A 21,636-nucleotide genomic window follows, 5' to 3' on the forward strand; every position below is an offset into this window, starting at 1 on the left:
CAGAACATGGCATGGGGTCATAAAGAGTCAGACATGACTGAGCAACTTCGCCTTCACTGAGAGTGACGGTGGCAGCAGTGGCATTTGCTATTCAGAGCTGTTGAGACACCTCTGTGGCAGCTGGTGAAACAGATGGCTTGCATGGACTTGGGCAGAGGTTGCCAGCCTGCCACCACAGCCTCAGTGCCTTCAGTTTCTGGTGGGTGCATTGGGACACGAAGATGCATCTTCTCCCTCTTGCTGCCATGGGGGCCTAGGCTCCCATCCACCTCTCACATCCTCTTGTCCACACTGCTGTACTTCCCCTCTGGACTTTGGACCCCTGGCCTCACCCTTGAAATATGACTTGTGACTTCAAACCTGGGGACCTCATCTTTGTCAAGATGAATGGTTATCCTCATTGGCTAGCTCGTAGATGAGGTTCCTGGTAGAGCTGTAAAACCACCCAGAAAAAACTAACTACCCATTTTCTTTTTTGGAACTCGCAGGACTGCTTTTTTAGGCCCCAAAGACATATTTCCTTACTCAGAAAATAAGGAAAAGTACGGCGAACCAAATAAACAAAAAGCCTTTAGTGAAGGCTTACAAGAGATAAACAACAATTCGCAAGTGAAACTTTCAAGTCAACAAGCATCAGCTAAACAAAAAGAATGTGTCATCTAATGTTGCAGTTCAAGAAAAAGAAACTATTGTTTCAAAGGAAAATACTGACCATGAAGAGAAAGCCAGCGATGATGTGACTAAAGCAACTGACATAACCACACCCAAAGCTACCAGAAGAGGGAGAAAGAGAAAAGCAGAAAAACAAGCAGAAACCGAGCAGGAAGGAGTAGTGACTACAGCAACAGCGTCTGTTGATCTAAAAGTGAGTCCTAAAAGAGGACGACCTGTAGCTACAGAAGTCAAGATTTCAAAACCAAGAGACAGACTCAAAATGGTGAAACAGCCCTGTCCTTCAGAAAGTGACAGGGTGACTGAAGAAGACAAAAGTAAGAAAAGGGGGCAAGAGGAAAAAGAACCTAAAAAGCAGCTTAAAAAGGATGAAAAGGGTCAGAAGGAAGAAAAGAGCCAAATAAAAAAGGGAAAATAGGAAGTTGAATTTAAAAGAAAAAATTTAGCTAAAACAGGGGTTATATCAACCTCTGATTCTGAAGAGGAAAGAGATGAAAGAAAGTTTCAGACTGCTCATGGAAGGAATATGCTCAAAGGCCAACCAACATGAGAAAGAAGCAACAGACAGAAAATGCAAGCAGGAGGAACAAATGGAAATTGATCATCAAAACAACATGTAATCTTCAGTAATTAAAAATACATCTCATTTTAGGCTCCAAGCATTAATCTGGTTACTGAAAAAAGAATACACGTGGAGCAAACAAGAAATGAAGATCTTGAGACAGACTCACTGGACTGAATTTTTTCCTTCTCTCCCTTGATGGAAGAATGTTTCAGTTCTAAATTGAGGACTTCATTAATGGCATTACTGCTGTGTTATAATCATTAAAAAAGAACACTTCCTGTAAGGTACACATACATACTAAGGTTGGCCATCATTCCTGTTAAAAGTTTTTTACCAAGCTTAAAATGAAGCGTTGTGCTTGAAAGTTATAAATAAACTCAGATAAAGGTAGCGGTTGTACATTATTTCATTTAGAAAATATAAAATTTCATTTTGTTTTGAAGGTAGGTGCTAAACTGAAGTAGCTTTAACCCCAGGGAATGGGGCAGTTATGCCTTCTCTGACATTCCTTTGCTGTTTAATTCTTTAGAATATTAATAATTGTTTTTAATCTTGAGGGATTAAACAGAAGAATTGTTAAGAAAACAAAAATGAAACTGTAACTAAAATTTAAAAATAAACTTTTTTTAAAAAAACAAACCTGAAAAAAAAAAACCTGGTGATAAATGTAAATGAAACACAAAGATCCAAAATTTACTGGATACAGAAAAAGCAGTTCTAAGAGGGATGTTTATAGTGATACAAGCCTATCTCAGAAAAAAAGAAAATCTGAAATCATGAACCTAAAGAAATCAAAAAAAAAAAAAAAGACACAAAAGCTAATGCTAGTAGAAGGAAAGATATTATGGAGATTAGAGCAAAAATAAATAAAACACAGATAAAAACTATAGGATAGATAATTGTGGCTCAGATGGTGAAGAATCTGCCTGCAATGCAGGAGACCCAGGTTCAATCGCTGGGTCAGGAAGATCCCCTGGAGAAAGGAATGGCAGCCAACTCCAGTATTCTTGCCTGGGAAATTCCATGGACAAAAGAGCCTAGTGGGCTGCAGTCCATGGGATCACAAAGAGTCAGACATGACTGAGCAACTTAACACAGCGAGGAGTGGTTCTTTGAAAAGAAAAACGAAATTCATAAAACTTTTGCCAGACTCATCAAGAAAACTGATGGAGGGCCCAAACAAAATTAGAAATGAAAGAGAAGTTACAACTGATACCACAGAGGTACAAAAGATCAGATTACTGCAGACAAATATGGCAACAAAATGGACAGCTTAGAATTGTTGGACATCTTACCAATGTACACTCTGTCAAGAATGAATATGGAAGAAACAGAAAGCATAAACAGGACAATTATTAGTAATGAAACTGATAAGCAAAAAACTCCCTACAACAAAATCCCAGCCAGTCTCACAGGTGAATTATACCAAATTTTTACAGAAGAATTAACACCTGTCCTTTTCAAGCTGTTCCACAAGTTTCATTTATGTGTGGAATCTAAAAACCAAAACACTGCAATAAAATTCAGCCCATTTATGATTAAAACTCTTCAAAAAATTGGCATAGAAGGAACCTACCTCAACATAGTAAAGGCCTCAACATATTATAGCTCAGTTCAGTTCAGCTCAGTTGCTCAGTAGTGTTTAACTCTTTGAGACCACATGAATCGCAGCACGCCAGGCCTCCCTGTCCATCACCAACTCCCGGAGTTCACCGAAACTCATGTGCATCGAGTTGGTGATGCCATCCAGTCATCTGATCCTCTGTTGTCCCCTTCTCCTCCTGCCCACAATCCCTCCCAGCATCAGGGTCTTTTCCAGTGAGTCAACTCTTCGCATAAGGTGGCCAAAGTATTGGAGTTTCAGCCTCAGCATCAGTCCTTCCAATGAACACCCAGGACTGATCTCCTTTAGGATGGATTGGCTGGATCTCCTTAGAGTCCAAGGGACTCTCAAGGGTCTTCTCCAACACCACAGTTCAAAAGCATCAATTCTTCGGTGCTCAGCTTTCTTCACAGTGCAACTCTCACATCCATACATGACCATTGGAAAAACCATAGCCTTGGCTAGATGGAACTTTGTTGGCAAAGTAATGTCTCTGCTTTTCAATATGCTATCTAGGTTGGTCATAACTTTCCTTCCAAGGAGTAAGCGTCTTTTAATTTCATGGCTGCAGTCATCATCTGCAGTGATTTTGGAGCCCCCCAAAGTAAAGTCTGTCACTGTTTTCACTGTTTCCCCATCTATTTCCCATGAAGTGATGGGAACAGATGCCATGATCTTCGTTTTCTGAATGTTGAGATTTAAGCCAATTTTTTCACTCTCCTCTTTCACTTTCATCAAGAGGCTCTTTAGGTCGTCTTCACTTTCTGCAATAAGGGTGGTGTCATCTGCATATCCCAGGTTTCGATATTTCTCCTGGCAATCTTGATTTCAGCTTGTGCTTCTTCCAGTCCAGCGTTTCTCATAATGTACTCTGCATATAAGTTAAATAAGCAGGGTGACAATGTACAGCCTTGATGTACTCCTTTTCCTATTTGGAACCCATCTGTTGTTCCATGTCCAGTTCTAACTGTTGCTTCCTGACATTCATATAGGTTTCTCAAGAGGCAGGTCAGGTGGTCTGGTATTCCCATCTCTTTCAGAATTTTCCACAGTTGATTGTGATCCACATAGTCAAAGGCTTTGGCATAATCAATAAAGCATAAATAGATGTTTTTCTGGAAATCTCTTGCATTTTCCATGATCCAGCAGATGTTGGCAATTTGATCTCTGGTTCCTCTGCCTTTTCTAAAACCAGATTGAACATCAGGAAGTTCATGGTTCATGTATTGCTGAAGCCTGGCTTGGAGAATTTTGAACATTACTTTACTAGTGTGTGAGATGAGTACAATTGTGTGGTAGTTTGAGCATTCTTTGGCATTGCCCTTCTTTGGGATTGGAATGAAAACTGACCTTTTCCAGTCCTGTGGCCACTGCTGAGTTTTCCAAATTTGTTGGTATATTGAGTGCAGCACTTTCACAGTATCATCTTTCAGGATTTGAAATAGCTCAACTGGAATTCCATATAAGCCTATAGCAAACATTATTCTCAGTGGTGAAAAACTGAAAGCATTCCCCCAAAGATCAGGAACAAGACAAGGGTGTCCACTTTCACCCCTATTATTCAACATAGTTCTGGAAGTCCTAGCTACAGCAATCAGAGAAGAAAAATAAATACAAGGAACCCAGATCAAAAAGAAGAAGAAAAGCACTCACTGTTTGCAGATGACATGATACTGTACATAGAAAACCCTAAAGATAGTATCAGAAAATTACTAGAGCTAATCATTGAATTTGGCAAAGTTCCAGGATACAAAATCAATACACAGAAATCACTTGCATTTCTATATACTAACAATGAAAAATCCTTAATTTCCAAAATATACAAGAAGTTCATACAATTCAATGCCAGAAAAACAAACAACCCAATGAAAAAATGGGAAAAAGACCTAAACAGACATTACATAAAGAAGACATACAGATGGCTAATAATCACATGAAAAAATTCTCAACATTGCTCATTATTAGAGAAATGTAAATCAACATTACAATGAGATATCATCTCACACTGGTTAGAATGGCCAATCAATTTATAAACAATAAATGCTGGAGAAGGTGTGGAGAAAAGGGAACACTCTTGCACTGCCAGTGGGAATGTAGGTTGATACAGCCACTATGGAAGATGGTATGAAGATCCCTTAAAAAACTAGGAATAAAACCACCATATGACCCAGCAATCCCACCCCTAGGTATATACCCCAAGGAAACCAAAATGGAAAAAGACAAATGTATCCCATTGTTCATTCCAGCACTATTTACCATAGCTAGAACATGGAAGCAACCTAGATTTCCATCGACAGATGAATGGGTAAAGAAGTTGTGGTACATATACACAGTGGAATATTACTCAGCCACAAAAGGAATGCATTTGAGTCAGTTCTAATGAGGTGGATAAACCTAGAACCTACTATACAGAGTGAAGTAAGTCAGAAAGAGAAAGATAAATATTGTATTCTAATACATATATATGGAATGTAGAAAAATGGTACTGACAAATTTATTTACAGGGCAGCATTGAAGAATTAGACAGAGAATAGACTTATGGACATGGCGAGAGGGGAGGAGAGGGTGAGATGTATGGAAAGAGTAACATGGAAACTTACATTACCATATGTAAAATAGATAGTGAACAGGAATTTGCTGTATGGATCAGGAAACTCAACCAGGGGCTCTGTATCAACCTAGAGGTGTGGGATGAGGAAGGAGGTGGGAGGGAGGTTCAAAAGGGAGGGGATATATGTATGTATGGCTGATTCATTTTGAGGTTTGGCAGAAAACAGTGAAATTCTGTAAAGCAATTATCCTTCAGTAAAAAAATAAATTTTAAAAAAGTAAAACAAAACAAAACAAACAAATATAACAAAATGGAATATCATAGATACAAAGAATGAAGTAGTGAATGCTAAAGGGAAGAAGTAATGGATAAAACAGGTAAGATTAAGAAGTACAAAAGTCCCTGATGCTGGGAAAGATTGAGGGCAGGAGAAGAGGGCGTCAGAGGATGATGGTTGGATGACATCACTGATACAATGGATATGAACTTGGGCAAACTTCAGGAGATGGTGAGGGACAGGGAGGCCTGGCATGCTGTAGTCCAGGGGGGTCACAAAGAATCAGATATGACTGGGCAACTAAACAACAACCAGGCACAAACTTCCAGTTATAAAATATATAAGCCAGAGAAACATAATGTACAGCAAAGGAAATATAGTCAATAATATCATGATAACTTTGTATGGTGACAGATGTAAGCAGACTTATTGTAGTGATCATTATGTAATGTATAAAAATATCAAATCACCATGTTGAAACTAATATAATATTTTAAGTCAATAAATCTTCAGTTTTAAAAAAGGACAATTATGTAAAATCTTCTCAGTGATGCCACTTAGAGGGAAAGATTATCACTCAATAGATAATTCTGAAAACCAGCTGTAAACTTAAATGAACAATAATATCATTTTCTTATTATAACAGGTGCCACTACTTTTACTATTAATCCCACTACGGAAGTAAACCAGGTTGCTCAGAGCACTAAACTATTCATGCAGAGAGAATTTCTAACAATATTAAGTCCATTTCCATTTACCAACCTATAACTGTTATTTTAAGAAGATTGTCATATAACACTCGTTTCTTCTCTATCAGTTCAGTTCAGTCATTCAGTCGTGTCCGACTCTTTGCGACCCCATGAATTGCAGCACGCCAGGCCTCCCTGCCCATCACCAACTCCCGGAGTTCACTCAGACACATGTCCATCGAGTCAGTGATGCCATCCAGCCATCTCATCCTCTGTCGTCCCCTTCTCCTCCTGCCCCCAATCCCTCCCAGCATCAGAGTCTTTTCCAATGAGTCAACTCTTCACATGTGGTGGCCAAAGTACTGGAGTTTCAGCCTTAGCATCATTCCTTCCAAAGAAATCCCAGGGCTGATCTCCTTCAGAATGGATTGGTTGGATCTCCTTGCAGTCCAAGGGACTCTCAAGAGTCTTCTCCAACACCACAGTTCAAAAGCATCAATTCTTCAGTGCTCAGCCTTCTTCACAGTCCAACTCTCACATCCATACATGACCACAGGAAAAACTATAGCCTTGACTAGATGGACCTTAGTCAGCAAAGCAATGTCTCTGCTTTTGAATATGCTATCTAGGTTCTTCTCTATAGCACTTTCCTAAAAATTTTATGTTAGGAATCTTTTTTGAAAAAGAACAGTTAGAATAAAGCCACCACAGACAAATTAGTATCAGGAGCTGAAGAAAATTCCACAGTTCAGTCACTTCAGTCATTCTTTGAGATCGCATGGACTATACAGCCCATGGTATTCTCCAGGCCAGATTACTTGAGTAGGTAGTCTCTCACTTCTCCAGCCAGGGATCAAACCCAGGTCTCCTGCATTGCAGACAGATTCTTTACTAGCTGAGCCACAAGGGAAGCACAAGAATACTGGAGTGGGTAGCCTATCCCTTTTCCAGGGGATCTTCCCAACCCAGGAATCAAACCGGGGTCTCCTGCATTGCAGGCGCACTCTTAACAACTGAACTATCAGGGAAGCCCATTTATTTATTTTTATTTTTAAAAAAATTACATAAACTTCAAACTTCACAAATCCTGGATTGTTCCTTACTCTCAGTCAGTTCAGTTCAGTTGCTCATTCATGTTCGACTCTTTGCAACCCCATGGACTGCAGCACACCAGGCTTCCCTGTCCATTACGAACTCCTAGAGTTTACTCAAATGCATGTCCATTGAGTTGGTGATACCATCCAACCATCTCATCCTCTGGTGTCCCCTTTTCCTCCCACCTTCAATCTTTCCCAGCATCAGGGTCTTTTCAAGCAAGTTAGTTCTTTGCATCAGGTGGTCAAAGCTTTGGAGTTTCAGCTTCAGTATCAGTCCTTCCAATGAATATTCAGGACTGATTTCCTTTAGGATGGACTGGTTGGATCTCCTTGCAGTCCAAGAGACTCTCAAGAGTCTTCTCCAACATCACAGTTTAAAAGCATGAATTCTTTAGTGCTCAGCTTTCGTTATAGTCCAATTCTCACATCCAAACATGACCACTGGAAAAACCATAGCTTTTACTAGATGGACCTTTGTTGGCAAAGTAATGTCTCTGCTTTTGAATATGCTGCCTAGGTTGGTCATAACTTTCCTTCCAAGGAGCAAGTGTCTTTTAATTTTATGGCTGCAGTCACCATCTGCAGCGATTTTGGAGCCCCCCCCCCAAAAAATAAAGTCTGTCACTGTTTTCACTGTTTCCCCATATATTTGCCATGAAGTGATGGGACCAGATGCCATGATCTTCGTTTTCTGAATGTTGAGCTTTAAGCCAACTTTTTCACTCTCCTCTTTCACTTTCATCAAGAGGCTCTTTAGTTCTTCTTCACTTTCTACCATAAGGGTGGTGTCACCTGCATATCTGAGGTTATTGATATTTCTCCCAGCAATCTTGATTCCTTCCAGCCTGTGCTTCCTCCAGCCCTGCATTTCTCATGATGTACTCTGCATGTAAGTTAAATAAGTAGGGTGACAATGTACAGCCTTGACGTACTCCTTTTCCAATTTCAACTGCACGTTATCAAATTGTAGCTATAGACACTAGTATGTTGATTCAATAAATAAATAAATAAATGGTCATGGTAGCAGAATTCCTGAGGAGAAAAGATCTAGAATAATCGGAGTAAAATCCATAAGAGTTCACAATGACTTGATTGAAACTTTTGCCTAAAATCCTAATACTGAATTTAAGGAAGATCTAACTCAGCTATAACAGACTTGATAAAACAAGGTTTAACTATATCTTGTATTAGTCCAAGCAATGTATCTATTTTCTAATTTTTTTTAAACTCCAAAACTGAGACAGTGGAGGATATAAATTCATTCACTGTCTGTGAGTTCTTAACCAAAGAATTATACCTCATTTTCTAGTTTGTGTAACCCAAATGTATTCCTTTTGGTTCTATATTTACTTTCGTTGTGGCTTATCTGATGAAGATCATCAACACTGCCTGCCCCGACCAGGGCAAAATCAACGATTTGCCTGGGAAGTTATGTTTCAGATTTTCTGAAGATGCTTCCTTGGTGGCTCAGATGGTAAAGCATCTGTCTGCAATGTAAGAGACCCAGGTTTGACCCCTGGGTTGGGAAGATCCCCTGGAGGAGGAAATGGCAGCCCACTCCAGTCTTGCCTGGAAAATCCCATGGACGGTGGAGCCTGGTAGGCTACTGTCCATGGGGTCACAAAGAGTCGGACACGACTGAGCGACTTCACTTCACTTCACTTCATTCTCCTTAAGTCTTAAACCAAGATCTTAAGGCTATGCAGTAACCCATCTTGAAATTCTTAAGATTGAATCTATGATTTTATTCATAAAACTTCTAAGGGTAAACAACTCTATAAAATAATAGTTCATTACCCAGAGTTCAGCAAACTTATGTGTGAAGGAGCAGATACAAATATTATTTTTACTTTGTGTGAGTCACAGCTCTGTCTCAACTATTGAACTATTACAGTGCAAGACAGCTGTAAACTGATCATAAGTGAATAAGCATAGCTATGTTCCAATAAAACTTTATAGACTGAACTAAAACAAAACGAGTTTTACATGAGTTTTACACATCTTGAAATATTACTCTTTTGATTGTTTCCAATGACTTAGAAATACAAAAACCATTCTTACTTTGCAAGCCATACAGAACAGCTAGTGAACTGAACTGGACCATAGACTGTAGTTTGCCAGCTCCTGATCTACCTCATGATATACTGGCTGAGGAGAGACAAAATGCAATGGGAGATTGCAAATTTTTCAAAATTATCAAGGGCCAACCACTAAATCACTAAAGATGATTTCTGGGATTAACTGGTTCTTTAAGATTAAAGAAGGAAGCATTTATGAAGTGTGTCCATGTGATCTGACTTAATCAGACATCCTAGAACCATTCTCAAAAAACAGAAACCAAAAAGACCTTCAGTGATCTCAAAATATTTATTCAATGTGCATCTTTGCTGAACTTGCTCACCTTGTTGATCTTCCAGATAACCATAAATCTTTCTCTTTAAAAGTATACAAAACAAGAGGTCAAATTTAAATTTGGTCTAATCTATTAACAAGTTAACAGACATCAAAGACTCATTGCTTATTAATGCCTATTCCTTGATCTAGGAGTAAGGCTTTTTATCTTTGCCTCAGGGGAAAAAAATGGAACACTTGGCAACACTAATCATCTACTCATAGCCTATAAGAGGCTTCCCAGGTGGCTCAATTGGTAAAGAATCCAACTGACAGGGCAGGAGACACAGGTTCAGTCCCTGGGTTGGGAAGAACCCCTGGAGGAGGAAATGGCCACTCACTCCAGTATTCTTGCCTGGGGAATTCCATGGACAGAGGAGCCTAACAGGCTCCATCCAGTCCATGGGGTCACAAACAGTCGGGCATGACTGAGTGACTGGGCACATAGCCAGTAAGATGAGACATTAGAGGAAAGGTTTCTGCAGATCATCAAACTACAAGAATGCTCTGACTAAAGTCCTTGACAAGGGCCTCTTTCACAGAAGACAGATCAGTCTACGGAGATCACAAATTCCATCACATTGATGTATAGCATTTGACTCCCAATTCCGAAAAGAAACACTAGAACTGCTTAGGTTTTGAGACTTATGATGGCAACCTGGTAGTACCAATTAAACTCAAACAGGTGTTTCTTCAAATCTTCCATGAGGCAACTCACTACAGTCGGGATAAACTGACTACAGTATGTGTGTATATATACATACATATATCTATGTATCTACATCTATATTGACTGTGCTGGGTCTTTGTGCATGAACCTTCTCTAGCTGGAGCAAGTTGGGCTACTCTCTGGTTGCAGAGCACAGACTTCTCACTGCAGTGGCTTCCACTGTTGTGGAGCATGGGTTCTGGGGCACCTGGGCTTCAGCAGTTGTGGTGCATGGGCTTAATTGCCACAGAATCTTCCCAGACCATCAGGGGTTGAACCCACGTCCCCAGAATTGGTAGGAGAATTCTTACCACTGGGACACCAGCTAAGTCCAAATTGACTACAGTATTAAATGAACATTGATGGGGTAACTTTCCAAGACATCAGAAGATATGAGCAGTTCTTCCCTCATCTATAACCAACACAATCCTAGAAAAAACTATAAATAAAGTCGGATATGAAAGGCACCTTGCCCAAAGGATCCTTTGAGAATGTCCAAATAGATTCTGTACAATTTCTTCCCTCTGTGCATTATGAATTTGTACTAGTAATTGTGTGTTTATTTTGGGAGTGTCCCAGATAATTTCACTGCAACTTAAAATAGCTTAAAAAACTGTTACATATTTGTGTTCTGTACCTACCATTCCAACTGAGCTATCCAGTGATAGGCGAAAACATTTTATTGGAAGTTTTATTTTGAATTAGGTAAAGCTTAGCTCCATACTAAAAAAATTTCCTGTCCTTAAACATACAGATACTCTAGAAAAGTGGGAAGCATACATGATATGTAAAAACTGAAATCAGCCAAACTGTCAGATACTTTTGACAACCCATACCTTTAAGGAGCACTCTTTTTTCTCTTAGGCTTTGTGTTCTTTCCCACCAGGTAATCCTAGATTTGGTGTTACTGATGTCCAGTTGGTAAGTTGTGTCCAACTCTTTGCGACCCCATGGCTGCAGCATGCTGGTCTCCCCTGTATTTCACCGTCTCATGGAACCCTGGATTATCTTCTGTCAATTGGCCACTTGCAGGCCTACATTTTGGAAATATCTCTACTCTAGCTTCAAAACTTTCCAGCTAAAATTTACCAAAACTCTTTTAGGTAAATATTATAAGGGGTAAAGCAATATATCTCAGTCGAATCATTAACAGAACAGGTTGCTTTTCCTTGCCAACCATCGAAGCAGTGAAGTCCAGTGTACAGAGAACAGCTCACAGAGAGACTGCCATTGAACATCACCGGAGAGGACTGTACCGAATACTCTTAACTTCAACAGAGCTATTAAAGTAGAAGGACTTGATCCTTGGATACACATTTCCCAACTAAATTTACAATCCCCATCTGACAACAATTGGAAAGTCACACTCATTAAAGATTATAAACTCAGGTTGCCTAGAGAACCACAGGAAGTCAAGAGTTGACCCTAGATCCCTGGCATGAACAAACAGCTGCATGAAGTAGAACAGCTTTCCTCAAAGAGCCATGGGAAAAGATTTTCTTGTTAAATGCTAGGCTCTCCTTTGAATGCTTTCATTCCATATCTTTCTGGCCATATTTTCTTTTTATTGATTTAAGGTTAAGAATTTATTTATTTAGGCTGCATGTGAGCTATTCAGTTGCAGTGCACAAGCTTCTCATTGTGATGGCCTCATTTGTAGAGCATGGGCTTTAGGGGAGGCTGGCTTCAGCAGTTACAGCATGTGGATTCAGTAGTTGTGGCACATGGGTTTAGTTGCCCTGCAGCATGAGGAGTCTTCCCAAGCCAGGGATCAAGCCCTTTCCTCCTTTAGTGGCAGGTGAATTCTTAACCACTGGAATACCAGGGAAGTCCTAAGGTTATATACTTTTGATTTAGCCGACCATGTTTCTCTTACTAAAAATAATAATTTGCCTAACTCTAAGCTTTTCTACCCTGGTGGCTCAGACGGTAAAGCGTCTGCCTGCAATGCGGAAGACCTGGGTTCAATTCCTGGGTAGGGAAGATACCTTGGAGAAGGAAATGGCAATCCACTCCAGCACTCTTGCCTGGAAAATCCCATGGACGGAGGAGCCTGATAGGCTACAGTCCATGGGGTTGCAAAGAGTCAGACACGACTGAACGACTTCACTTTCACTTTCAAGCTTTTCTACACAATCATCACTCTAAGTCCCTCCAAGATGTTACTAGTGTAGACAACTTGAAATTTTATTAATAACGATTATTTTTATAGTGACAGTATTTTTCTCGTATAACTCCTGTGTTCTTTAACTATGTAGAAATCAGGCTTTTTGATGGTAACCCATGGCAGGGTTAGATGTTCTGTGGGCCAGTTAGATCTCTCCAACTGCAGGACTCTCCAAACTCTCAGTAAACAACATCTGCATATAAAGCATATGAAGAATAGCATATTTCCTAGGAAACAGCCCTCTAAGGATATGGATCCCACTACCAGGAACTGACTAATTGAAGTGATTTAAAAAATGTGTCTTTCACTTTGGCTGATGTGATAAAAGACACAACCCAAGCCTTAGGTGTATACCATAACTGTTTAAATTCCTTAGCCTGAGTAGTTATGGAAAATAGTGAAGCCCTGGATTTATTTTTGTCCAACCAGCATCACTGCCAACACTTCATGTTGTACTGGATTAAAGACCAACTGTGGCTTGAATCTGGGAATTGGTAATGGACAGGGAGGCCTGGCATGCTGTGGTCCATGGGGCTGCAAAGAGTCGGACATGACTGAGTGACTGCACTGAACTGAACTGTGGCTTGATAAGGGAGGGGTTTATTAAATGTAATCAAAAGGACTTGCATTGCCCCGGTTTTGCAGCAGTGGATGCTACTAGGAACACAGTGTTTCAGGAAATTTAACTTACAATGTCATTAATTGTACATTTCCAATGACACTGATAAGAAGAAAGGAGTGTAAGATTTGCTTTCTAAGCCCTGGATACTAGACAACCATTTATTCAGCAAGCATACTCTGTGTGCTCCTAAAACGCAAATTCTATTTTCAAAATATTCAGTTTAGTAAGGCAGGTAAGATACACAGACAAATAAAACATAATATGTTTCATGACAGTGGTCACTGAAAATTATTTTGGGCTCTTCTTAGAGTTGGACTATGGTATCAGTAAGATGCAATTTGCAAAAAAAAAAAAAAAAAACAACAAACAACAAAAAACAAAACCCAACACCAGATGCACTATTTAATTTTATCACAGCATATACTAAAAATGAGAAAACTAAAGCTTAAAAAATGACAAGTACAATTATTCAACTCATAGGTAAACTATAAGTGACACGTCCAATCACTCAACTCAACAGTGAACAACTGCAGGATTAAAATTCAGCCCTGATGCTAGGATTCTTTCCTTGGGTGTATTATTTCCCATTATACATACATATCATGCTAGAATAAGGCTATTCAAGTGAACTAAACAGTGTGTTTAGTGAAAGAGCTGAAAGTATTTGGTTGTTCTAGAATGTGAAGCAAAATGTAATTAAAGACAAGTGAGTGTGTACAATAAATTATATAAGATTTGAGGGAGGAGAACTGTTGATATATTTGCTTTGGTTTGTAATATCTGCAAATAATGTGTGGTAAGAAGCAATTAAATGGATCAAAATTTGGACAAAGTTCAGTGTAACTCATTTAAAAAGATAGTTAAAGGGCTTTTGAATTTCTGCTGACAAACGTTACATTATTGTATGACTATAATTCAATTTTATCTTTGTTAAAATGCCAAATGGATCTTTGACTATTTGGTCTTCTCCTTAAAATATGGACTGAACATTGTGGGCCATCATCTGTCCACTTAGCAAAGGTCCCATATTTCCCTCAAATAACTTGTGCTTCGTTATTTCATGCCCTAACTTTGGCAGGCCCTTTATTATTTTTAGATAACAAAAACAAATGTTTTTTACTTTTTAAGGAATTCAATTTCCTTATAATTGTTACGTTCTGCTATTTTTGTTTTAAAAGTGTTAAGCAGTATGGTTGATAACAAAACTAAAATTATTCTCTGTTCTTAGTTACCTAACTCTCCAAAATTAAATGAACTATATACCATAACATTTTTATGTTACCTTCCAAACATAGGATCCTAAATTCAGAAAAAATAAATTAAGTTTTTTACATCCCAAATTATGTGCTATTCCTCAGCAAAATATCAAAAGCTGTCTCTTTCACGATGCAAACCTGACTGTAGCACTTACAAGCAAGGATAATACAATTAGATATATTATGCTCTATATCACTCGTACCCTTTTCCTTGTTTTGAAATATCAACAACGTCTTTCACAGAGCAAAAGCTTTTCATTTTCATGACGTCTAATTTATCCAGTTTTCTTTTAAAGATGCTTTTGATGTTCTAAGAACTCTTTATGTAATCCCAGGTTACCACAATTTTCTACCATATATTCTATTAGAAGTTTTATACTAAATAAAAAAATTTATTTAGGAGTTACATATTCCTTTTCTGATGCTCTTTCTCTTTCTACAGAGATTTGAGTTTCTCATCTATATTGTTTTCCTTCTCTCTGAAGAACTTCTTTTGATGGTTTTTGCAATTATAAATAGTCTACTCTTTTCTTGTATGCGTGGTTTCAAGACCGATGGGGAGTCTGATGTAATTCTTATCTTTGTTCTTCAATAGGTAAGGATATTTTTCCTCCTGGCTGACTTCTTTAAAGAATTTTTTGTCTTTGATTTTCTGCAATTCGAATGCAATATGTCTAGGTATAGAATTTTTAATAATTATCCTTTCTTTTTCCAGGTCTTACGGAAAATGAATTAATTCAGTCTTTCACCATTAGTATAATAACAGCTATAAGTATACCAGAGATTACCTCTATCAAGTTAAGAAAGTCTCTATTTTTTAGTTTACAAAGAGTTTTTTAAATGAAAAACGGAACTGAATTATATCAAATGATCTGCGTGTATTGAGATTATATGACTTTCTTCGTGTATGTTCACATGATAAAAAATCACTCATTTTTAAACTGTAAGCACCAACAGTGCATTCTCCTGATAAAACTCCTTTGATTAAGATATGCTCTTTTTACATGTTGTTGGATTTTGTTGAGGTTATTTCAATCTATATTCATGAGGGATATCAGTCCTGAGGTTTATGAAAATGCTTTTGTTTGTTATCAGAGAAATACTGGGCTGATCATATTACCCTGGGAATTATGCTCTCTTGTTGGATTTTCTAGAATCCACTGACTGTGGAATCAGTATAATTTTTTTCTTGTGCAATCGTAGAATTCACCAGTGAGCACACCTGCATCTGGAATTTTCTGTTGAAAGTTTTTACACTACAATGTCAGTTTCTTTATGTATTTCTTATTGAGTTTTTCAAAAGATAAAATTTATATTTCAAGGCAGGACAAGAAAATTTAAGGATAAAATGCTCTTTCTCTGTCCTTTGGCCCTCCTTCCCCTGACCCCACCCCCCCAATGTGCAATGTGCTTCTGCCTTGAACATCAACAAGATCTCAAAGATGGGAATGACTGCTTTACTGGAAACATCAATTTTTACTTTTTTTCTGATGCTACTAATGTGATGTCTTAAAAGATTAGCATTCTTTCTCAACTCTGCAAGGGTTCATGGTGACTTTCTGCTCACTTTATATGTGCTTGTCTGGTCTGTTTATCTTTGGTGAATGTTATGTAAAATGTCAGCATGTCATTTTTTTTTTTTTTGAAAAGCACTTGTTAACATTTAATTAATTTCCCAGCATGTGACTTTAAGCCACCAGGACACAAGCCCCATCTACATGCTTAATCTTCTCAGCTCTTCTGCTGAAGAATCTGGCTTTCATGATGACAGGCTGCTTTGGGAGCTTTCCCTTCCCCAGAACTTTATTTACTACAATCTATTTACTACAAAGTTCTGGGGAAGGGAAAGCTCCTAGATTGCACCACATCAGTAATAAGAACAGCACCTGTCTTGTTCTTGGCAGCATTTACTTGGGTCTGCTCACTGACCAATGTCCACAATTTATCAAGGTCGATATTTGGGCAGAAACTCTGGTTCCTCTTTTAGTGGTAATGCCTCATACCAACTTTCCCAGAGTATCATGGGTGATAGATGTCGAAGTTGATCCTGTGGTCATGCATGCTACCCGCATTATCTCAGCCTCCTAGGTGTTTTTGGTGTTTGTCCATGTGGTTGTGGCTCATGTGGCCCCTAAGTTTCTGGGTATTCCTTAGTCTGGATGGCATGTTGTCGGCCTAGACGAGAGAGGTCAGCATGTCATTGTGATGTATGATCTTTTGTCTCGAAAACCTATATGACTGTGCCTTGAACATCAACTACTAGAACAGTTCTCAGAGCTTTTGAGAGTCTGTCTCCTGGTTATAATCTTCAGTTTGGCTCAACTTCTTTTTTAAAATTTGATTGTTAATTGAATTTTCATGATACAAAGAATTGTTCCATTTCATCTAAATTGGCAGATTTATGCACATGGACTTAAGTACTACAACCATGCCTAATTTTACAACTGAATTAACAACTGGTTCTGAAAGCTCTGAGATCTATTTAGTTCTTATGAGCCAATATGAGCCAGCTCCACTATTCACTTTCATTATTACCTTTGTTAATGACTGGAGAGTCTGAACTGATGAACATTCTTTCATTCCTAATGTTTGAAACTTGTGTATTTTCTTTTTGTCTTGGTCAATTGACTAGATGTCTATCAATTTTGTTGATCTCTAAAGAATAAACTTTTGTTTCATTGATGTTTTCTATTTCTCTGTTTCCATTTCACTGATTTGTGCTTTTTATTTTTTTCTCTTCTGTTTACTTCAAGTTAAATTTGCTCTTTTTCTAGCTTATTAAAGAGGAAGCTTACATTTTTGACTTGAGACCCTTCTTTCCTAACATAAGCAGATAATCCCAGGAGTTTTTCTCTAGTCACTGCCATAGTTGCATTCTACCAATTTTTAAAAACTTTTATGCATTTTTGGTTGTGCTGAGTCTTCATTACTGTGTGTGGGCTTTCTCTAGCTACAGCAACTGGGGGCTACCCTTCTTTGCAGTGTGCAAGCTTCTCACTGTGGTGGCTTCTCATTGTTGAGTATATGCTCTAGGAGGCTGGGCTCAGTAGTTGTGGTACCTGTGCTTAGTTGCTCTGTGGCATGTGGGATCTCCTTGGACCAGGGATCAAACCTTTGTCCCCTGCATTGGCCACAGGATCACCAGGGAAGCTCTGCCCATTTTAATATGTTGTATTTTTTTTTTTTTTGATTCAATGTAAAACATATGTAATTTTCTCTGAGATTTCTCCCCTTTTTCCTATAGGTTATTTAGAGGTGTGGGCTTTTTTTTTTGTTTTGTTTTGTTTTGTTTTTTGTTTTAGCTTTTGGGAAGTTTTCAATTCTAAAAAAAACCCAAATCCAAATTCTGGAGCTTAAGAACTCAACAGATATGATGAAGAATGCATGAGACAGCATTTGAAATACAGAAATGGAAGAGAGAATAAATGAGCTGGAAGAAAGGAATCTACCAATGCTTCAGATGGAAGAGGAGAGAGAGCTAAGATTTCTAAAATAGTTAAGAAACACTATGCACAGTATCAGACTCATTAAGAAAGCCAAAATACAGGTAATGGGTATACCAGAATAAGAGAAGGGAAAAGGTGGCCGAGCAGTTATGTAAAGAAGTAATAGCCGGAAACTTCCTAAACCTGGACATACAAATCCATAAAGCTAAGAGATCACCTTATCTCAATGCAAAATGACCTTCTCCAAGACACATTATAAGGAAGGTGTCAGGGTCCATGATAATAAAAAGAAACTAGGGAAAAGTATTGCCCAAAGGAATCCCCATTAGATTACCAGCAAAACTCTATAGGCCAGAAAAGAGTGGAATGACATATTGAAAGTACTGAAAGATAAAAGCTGCTTGTCCAGAATACTCTATCCAACAAAGTTATTCTTTAGATAGGAGAAATTCAGGCTCTCCCAGACAAAGATTAAGGAGTTCCTCAGCACTAGATCTGCCTCACAAGAAATACTGACAGGAGCTTTTCCAAGGAAAAGATAAAAGTATACATAGCTCTCAGTAATGTAGAAAACTGTAACTCTAGTTTAGAACAGAGTGTTAAACATTAAACTATCATATAAAGGTTAAAGGAAGGAGCTTCGTAAGTAACTATAGCTACTACAATGTGGCAACAAACTCTAGAATAAAAAGAGATAATTTCTACAGAGAAAATATAAAAAGGGAGGACGGCAAATTAAGAAAAATTGCTATCAACAGGAAAAAGACTATTTATTCTATGAGAAAGATGTCCTATGCAAACCCCAGGATACTCAGAAAACAAAAGTCTAGAACACAGATAGTAAACATAAAGAGGAAAACTCAGCAAGCAATCACAGAAAATCACTGATTTACAAAGTAAGACAGAAACACAAGAAAAAAGAAACAATGGAGATATGGAACAACCAGAAAACAAAAGATAAATTTGCAGTAGTAAGTTCTTACATATCAACAATCATCTGAAATGTAAATGGATTGAACTCACCAATCAAAAGGCACAGAGTGGCAGGATGGATTAAAAAATAAGACTTAACTGTATGGTGTCTTCAGGATACTTGTTTCAGTTCTAAAGATACACACAGACTCAAAATGAAGGGACTGAAGATGATACTCCATGCAAATTATAATCAAAAGAAAGCAAATGTAGTTATACTTATGCCCAACACAATAAACTTTAGAGCAAATGGTAACAAGGAACAAAGAAAGTCACGATGTAATGATAAAAGGGTTTAAACATCAACAATACATAACATCATAAATACTGAGTTGGCCAAAAGGTTCATTCATTTTTTTCCGTAAGATGGTTCTAGAAGCTCTTAGCTGTCTAGCTTCATTTGAAACAATTTTGTTAGATTCTATTGTGACAGCTGTCATTCAATTCAGTTCAGTCACTCAGTTGTGTCTGACTCTTTGTGATCCCATGGACTGCAGCATGCCAGGATTCCCTGTCCATTACCAACTCCCACAGCTTACTCAATCTCATGTCCATTGAGCTGGTGACACCATCCAACCATCTCATCCTCTGTCGTCCCTTTCTCCTCCCACCTTCAATCTTTTCCAGCATCAGGGTCTTTTCAAATGAGAAAAATTGCTAGACTACTTAAAAACTTTTTAAAAAGTTATCAAAATTGGTGAATTTTTATGTAGCTATTTTACTTCATCTTTAATGTTTCATAATGACATTTTTTATTATGTTGATTTCTGCTGTAGAGCAACATGAGTCAGTCATAGGTATACATAGGTCCCTTCCCTCTTGAACTTCCCTTCCACTCCCACCCCATTCCATCCCTCTAGGTTGTTACAGAGCACTGAATCTGAGCTCCCTGAATCATACAGCAATTGTGTAGCCATTTTAATATGGAAGATGGAATAAAATAGCAAAATTTTCAGCATATTATGCTTTATTATTTCAAGAAAGGCAAAACACAACTGAAATTTAAAAAAAGATTTGTGCAGTGTATGGAGAAGGTGCTGTGACTGATAGAACACGTCAAAAGTAGTTTGTGAAGTTCAGGGCTGGAGATTTCTAAACAGACTGGAGGCCAGTTGAAGTTGATAGTGACCAAATCGAGACATTAATTGAGAACAATCAAAGTTATACCACAAGGGAGATAGTCGACATACTCAAAATAACCAAGTCAGGTGTTAAAGATCATTTGTACCAGCTTGGTTATGTTTATTGCTTTGATGTTTGGGTTCCACATAAGTTAAGTGAAAAAGACCTTGAAAGAATTTCTGCATGCGATTCTCTACTTAAACATAATGAAAATGTTTCATTTTAAAAACAAATTGTGATTGGTGATGAAAAGTGGATATTGTACAATAATGTGGAACAGAAGTGATTGTGGGGCAAGCAAAATGAACCACCACCAACCACACCTGGTCCTCATCCACAGAAGCTGATAATGTGAATATGGTGGGATTGGGAGTCCTCTATTATGAGCTCATTCTGGAAGACCAAATGACTAATTCCACAAGTATTGCTCTCAGACCAACTGAAAGCAGCATTCAATGAAAAGTATCCAGAATTAGTCAGCAGAAAATAATCGTCCATCAGGGTAATGCAAGCCTGCATGTTTCTTTGATGATCAGGCAAAAACTGTTATGGTTTGGTTGGGAAGTTCTGATTCAACTGCAATATTCATTAGACATTGCATCTTTGGATTTCCATTGATTTTGGTCTTTAAAAAATTCTCTTAGTGGAAAAAATTTAAGTTTCCTGAAAGATTGTACAAGGCACCTGGAATAGTTCTTTGCTCACAAAGATAAAACGTTTTGAAGAGAGAATTATGAAGTTGCCAGAAAAATGGCAGAAGGTAGTGGAACAAAATGGTGAATACGTTGTTTAATAAACTTCTTGGTGAAAATGAAAAAAATGTCCTTCATTTTTACTTAATAGCTTAAGGAGCTGTTTGGCCAACCCAATATTTAATAACTTGTTCTCACCACTCCTCTGAATTTAGGTACAAATTCTCTTTACTGAGTCACTATGTTTCAGGGCAATGCAGTTATTTTCATAAACTGAATAAAAATATGTGCCCCTTTACACTGGGATATAACTGGAAAAACTGATTGTGTTGTAAAGGTCATATCTGAAGGATCATATCTGAGAATAAATGTCATTCAATCGAATATGACAAGCCACTGGTCCTCACTAAGGACACATATCTGATCAGTATTTGGAACCAATGCCTATGAGCCTTCCTAGGCAAACTATCTGGTGTTCCCTGATGTACACGGGGGCTTCCCTGGTGGCTTAGCTGGTAAAGAATCTACCTGCCATGCAGGAGACCTGGGTTTGACCCCTGGGTTGGGAAGATCCCCTGGAGAAGGGAAAGGCTACCCACTTCAGTATTCTGGCCTGGAAAATTCTATGGACTGTACAGTCCATTGGATTGCAAAGAGTCAGGCATGACTCTTGTACATTGAGTCAAGATGTACATTGTTTCAGCATTACAGGTAAGAAAGATCAATGACTAGCAGGAAAAGGAAAGAGAAACTGGCACATATTTGTAGCTATAGATGTGAAACCTGGTTCAAGTGAACTTCTAAC

General features: G+C 38.2%; 2 pseudogenes; one reads left to right on the forward strand and one right to left on the reverse strand.

Moving 5' to 3' along the window:
- Positions 1-341: 341 nt before the first annotated feature.
- On the forward strand, positions 342-1,302 carry LOC138092899 (PC4 and SFRS1-interacting protein pseudogene; annotated as a pseudogene).
- Positions 1,303-16,287: 14,985 nt separating this feature from the next.
- On the reverse strand, positions 16,288-16,765 carry LOC138093044 (large ribosomal subunit protein uL15-like; annotated as a pseudogene).
- Between the last annotated feature and the right edge of the window lie 4,871 nt (positions 16,766-21,636).

The sequence above is a fragment of the Capricornis sumatraensis genome, chromosome 16 (genome assembly GCF_032405125.1).
Source record: "Capricornis sumatraensis isolate serow.1 chromosome 16, serow.2, whole genome shotgun sequence".
NCBI classification, from domain to species: Eukaryota; Metazoa; Chordata; class Mammalia; order Artiodactyla; family Bovidae; genus Capricornis; species Capricornis sumatraensis.